Source organism: Elaeis guineensis, chromosome 5, assembly GCF_000442705.2.
Source record: "Elaeis guineensis isolate ETL-2024a chromosome 5, EG11, whole genome shotgun sequence".
Lineage (NCBI taxonomy): Eukaryota > Viridiplantae > Streptophyta > Magnoliopsida > Arecales > Arecaceae > Elaeis > Elaeis guineensis.
In genome coordinates, this window is record NC_025997.2 from 125,599,172 (window position 1) to 125,605,171 (window position 6,000).

Here is a 6,000-nt window from a genome sequence, read left to right on the forward strand (position 1 = left end):
TGGTTATCCATTCAAATTCAAAACCCCTTTGAATTTGGATGGATAACAAACCAAGTTAATCCAAATAATTGGTGCACAGAAATATAGGCGTGAGAGAGCTTTGTGTGAGAGAAAATTCACGAGAAAATTTCTTCTCATGAATTCAAATGGGTGCAAGGAAGTTGGGTGGCGCAGGGAATTTAAAACAAAGTGGTTTGATTCAAATTGAGCCAACCTAATTAAAATAGGTTAAGCATAACTAGACCAGATTAAATCCAACACAATTAGGCTTAATTAGGCTCAATAAAATCCTAATCAAATCAGGAATTAACTAAACCTAACCCCTGATCAAATCAGGGACTAAGCCACCTTAGCGATTAGATCAACACTTAACCTAATCGGGTCAATCCAAACTGAATCCAATTCAATTGGACTTGATCTAAAAATAATTACTCAATCAAATTGAGTTAATTAGCGATCAAATCACTAATTAAATCTCTCATAAATATTGAGTCCAAATCCGATGGGCAATTAGGCATCAGAGACCATCGATATGAAACTCTGATCAAAGAGTTTAAATTTCAAATTCAAAATTTGAAATTCAAAATTTTGACCCCGGTACCCAAAATGTGTGGAACTTATGATCAGAGAATCCTAATTCTCAATCATAGAGTCTCAGACACATAAGACTCATAATCAGCCATCAGATCAGAAAGGAACCTCTAATGTGTGTGACCCCGCAGGTTCAAACCTAAGCCGGTAGCACAGGAACCAATTCCTGTACTAATCGAAGTGACTATCTAACAATGGTACCCGACGACCGGATAGGTCGAATAGTCGCAATCGCAACATTCAGAACCTACATGAATATGGTTACCGTATAATTCATCCCTTTTGACCCCTGTGTTTAGGACGACTCAGGGTTAAACTGACAATCCTGATGAGATCATCCGAATCGTGCTCAACTCAATTAATCCTGTGACTCCTCACTAGGACTACCCTGGCCAAGGTTTTGCTAAATTGAAACACAACTGTACACAGCTCCTAAACTGGAGTGGTCAATCCCATCTTGACACACGCACCGACAAGTCAAGTACTTGACTACACCCAGCAGCCTTCCATCACTGAATTAGAAATTCAGGTAGTCCAGTGCCTAAGTACAGTGAGTTGCTTCCAAGTCATCGTGGCGGTCTCAGGTCGGAGGAACATTTATACCCATATCCCATCGGAGCAAATCTTGACAGCAGAAATAGCTCCAGAGTCGGTCACGTTCAGTGCAGATGTACCATTACATCTCATCTGTATGCCATACCAGTGTCTCCACACTCTTTGATTACGAGGACAACCAACCCATATGGCACACAATGACCTATGCTCGATAAATGTTATCGTCCTTGGTAACAACGTATCATTTGGTTGCGAACAGGTTTAAGGACTAAGCGATAAATCCTCCTTTGTCGAGTCTAAATGGTCCTAAGGACTTCACCACAACACAGGAGTTCTTAGAAGATGAAATATTTGTGATGAAAAAATACCAAAATAATTTTTATTTATTTATAATTCATGTACTAATACAAAAGGAGCACAACCGTCAACAGGCTGACGATTGACTTTGGGATACTATTCCCAATAATCTCCCACTTGGCCTAAAGCCAATCGGTGCAGTATCTAATACCCATCTTCATCTTGTAGTCGTTGAACTCCTTCACCGCAATGGCTTTAGTGAATGGGTCGGCCAGGTTCTCCTTCCCGTCGATCTTCTGAAGGTCGATGTCACCTCGATCCACGATCTCCCGAATGAGATGGTAGTGGCGCAGAATATGCTTCGTCTGCTGGTGTGCCTTCGGTTCCTTCGCCTGAGCAATGACTCCAGAGCTGTCACAGTAGAGCAAAACTGGACCAACAAGGGAGAGTGCTACTCCGAGCTTGGTGATGAATTTCTTCAGCCACACCACTTCTTTGGCAGCATCTGATGCAGCAATATACTCCGCCTCGCATACTGAATCAGCCACAGTGTGCTGCTTGAAACTCTTCCAACAGACAGCCCCACCATTAAGGATAAAAATAAATCCTGACACACTCTTGCTGTCAGACTGGAAACTAGAGTCTGTAAACCCTATAAGTCTCAAGTTCGATTCACCATATACAAGCCACTGGTCCTTAGTATTTCTTAAATACTTCAGGATAGTTTTAACAACCTTCCAGTGATTCTCTCCTGGATCAGATTGGTATCTACTCACTACCCCTAGTGAGTATGCCACATCTGGTCGTGTACATGTCATGGCGTACATGATAGATCCCACTGTCGAAGCATATGGAATCCTACCCATACGCTCTCTCTCTTGAGGTGTTGTCGGACAATCTCTTTTCGAGAGAGAAATTCCATGGCCTATCGGTAGATAGCCTTTCTTGGAATTCTTCATGCTGAACCTTTTCAGCATAGTATCAATGTATGTGGATTGGGATAAGCCAAGCAACCTTTTGGATCTATCCCTATAGATTCTCATCCCTAGGATGTAGGAAGCTTCTTCCAGATCCTTCATGGAGAACTGTGATGATAGCCAAATCTTTATTTCCTGTAATGCAGGGACATCATTCCCAATTAAGAGAATGTCATCCACATACAATATAAAAAATACTACTACTGGACCATTAGCCCACTTATAAATGCAGGGCTCTTCTCCGTTCTTAACAAAGCCATACGTTTTGATCGTCCTATCAAAACGTATGTTCCAACTCCGAGATACCTGCTTAAGTCCATAAATGAACCTTTGTAGCTTGCATACCTTAGACTCATCTGTGGATGTGAACCCTTCAGGTTGTATCATATACACCTCTTCGTCCAGCTCTCCATTTAGGAAAGCTATCTTCACTTCCATCTTTCAGATTTCATAGTCTAGATGGGCAGCTATCGCAAGCATAATCCGAATGGATTTGAGCATTGCCACAGGAGAAAACGTCTCGTCATAGTCTATACCATAACGTTGACGATATACCTTGGCAACCAGATGAGCTTTATAGGTCTCCACCTTTCCGTCTGCGCCCCTCTTCCTCTTGAAGACCCACTTACACCCGATGGGTTTCACTCCTTCGGGTGAGTCAACCAATGTCCACACATCGTTGACCTTCATGGACTCCATTTCAGATTTCATGGCCTCTAGCCATTTCTCAGAGTCAGGTCTCTGCATTGCATCCATGTAGGTGATCGGATCCTCATCATTTTCATCAAGTTCGACAGGATCGCCATCCGGATCAAGAAACCATAGTATCTGTCCGGTTGATGTGGTACTCTACCAGACCGCCTTAAGGGTGCATAATCAATGGGCTTCGGATCTGATCTAATCAAATTCGGTTCAGGTTCAGTAACATGTGTCGATTTTTTCACCTGTCGAACTTCGTCAAGTTCGACCTTAGAGGCAACAGTTCCTTCACTAAGGAACTCCTTTTCTAAAAAGATTGCCTTAAGGCTGACAAACACCTTTTGCTCATCAGCAAGGTAGAAATAATACCCTTTGATCTTTTTTGGGTACCTTATAAAATTACACTTGTCAGATCTAGGTCCAAGCTTGTCTGTAATTAAACATTTAACATAAGCCGAACACCCCCAAACCCTAAGGTGCGAGAGTACTGGCTTACGTCCTATCCATATCTCATATGGCATTTTGGCTACAGACTTACTCGGAACTCTATTTAGAAGGTAACAAGCCGATTCGAGCGCATATCTCCAGAGGAAGATCGGCAGACCAGCAAACCCCATCATGGATCGAACCATGTCCAATAAGATCCGATTCCTCCTTTCAGACACACCATTATGCTATGGTGTTTCAGGAGGAGTCCACTGAGAGAGAATCTCATTCTCCCCTAGATACGTCAGAAACTCATTGGAAAGGTATTCACCTCCTCGATCAGATCGAATAATTTTAATACACTTCTCAGTTTATTTTTCTACCTCATTTCGGAATAGTTTGAACATTTCAAATGACTCCGACTTATGCTTCATTAAGTAGACATACCCATACCTCGATAGGTCGTCTGTGAAGGTTATGAAGTAGAAATATCCACCTCTTGCACTTGAGCTCATAGGTCCACATACATCAGAATGTACTAGACCCAAGAGTTCACTGGCTCGCTCACCTTTTCCAGTAAAAGGTGACTTGATCATCTTTCCAAGAAGACAAGACTCACAGGTTGGAAGTGATTCACAATCACCAAGTTCAAGAATTCCTTCTTGAGCCAACCTGTTTATCCTGTTCTTATTGATATGACCTAGCCTACAGTGCCAAAGGTAGACTTCTGACACATTATCTATTCTAGGATATTTACCGAATTTTTGAACCACATTAACAGGCTATGATAGTAAGTAAATTTTATTATTTAATTATCCAACAAACATTGTAACACCATTCAAAATGATATTGCAAATATTTCTTTTTATTAAAAAATCATAACCGTACATGGTCAAAAGGCCTACAGAAATAATATTTAATAAAAAGTTTGGATAATAGTGACATTCACTCAGAATTACATTACGAGAATTGATTACAAGACTCATGATTCCTAAAGCTAGAACTGAAACTTTGCTTCCATCTCCAACGTTCAGGAACCTCTCGCTTTCATCAAATCTCCTACTGACCTGCAGACCCTGCATCGAATTACAAATATGATAAGGGCTTCTGGTATCCAATACCCAGGTAGTAGTATCACAAATGAAAAAGTTGTAAGGAGTTATCATATAATTACCCTGCTTCTTGCAAAAGAAGCACTCCGTCTGGCTCTGGTCGGGCTTGCGCTTCTTGGTCTGCCCCTGTGCAACCGTCCCAGCATGAGGCTGCACCTTCTTGTTCTTCTTCTTCTTGTTCTTCTTCCCCTTCTCAAAGGGTCGACGATGAGAAAAAGACCCTCCCACTACATTTACCGACTCCTTATGGAGCTGGTGATCCTTCTCAAAGTTCTGCAACAACCCCAACAACCTGTGGTAGTTTACTGCAGGCTTTGTCATTCGAAAATGAGTAAGGAATGGGAGGAAGGACTTGGACAAAGAATTAAGGATCGCATCCTTACCGAGCTGCTCGTGTAGAGGAAAACCCAATTTGCTCAAGCGCTCAATCATCTCGATCATGTACAGTACATGATCAGTGACTGAGGCCCCATCCCTCATCCGAACATTGAAAATGGCACAACTAGTTTTGTGCCTTTCAACGTCGTCAGACGTGCCAAAGGAGTCGTTCAATATTTGAAGCATCTCCTGTAGCTGGGCGTTCTCAAACCTGTGGCTGAACTCGTCATTCATTACTACCAGCATAATACATCAGACGGTGGTGCGGTCATTGAGCCACTTTTGGTAAGTGTCTCGGATCGCCTTACTAGCATTCGGAGCTGGCTCCTCAGGTGCTGGATCCGTTACTACATAAAGGATCCGCTCATGCTTAAGGACGATTTTCAATTTTTGATACCAGCTATCAAAATTAGGTCCCATGAGCTTATCATTATCTAATAATGACCGGAGTGACAGGGTAGTGGCCATAGCTATATAAAGAAAAATCAGACCTCAATTAGTACATAAATTAATACTTAAGACTTGGACTTTAGTCTAAAGTTTTTTCCAATATTTTTACAAACTGGTAGCCTTAACCTCCAATTCGAGGAATTACTTTAATTCCTTAATGAGTACTAGAATCTACACAGACTACACACGAGCCCAACTTTGGTTGGTCAACCCATGTGCATCTATGGGTAGGTTCTTAACCAGTTGTTTCTCTAAACAACTTCTAGTAATTGATTTTGCCCCAGAACCTAATCAGTAGGCTTTGGCCTCCACTGAAAAGATCTGGTTAGGTCCAACCATTAACATGACTTAATTTGGTGAATCAGATCAATAAATGATCAGGCCCGACTTTGGCCGGCCAACCTAACCACCATCAGAAAGACTCAACCAAATTATCATATTATGAATGATAATTCCATTAGCCAATGAGCACCAGGCCTTTGGGCCTCCAATGATCATTGAACTAATGGACTCAT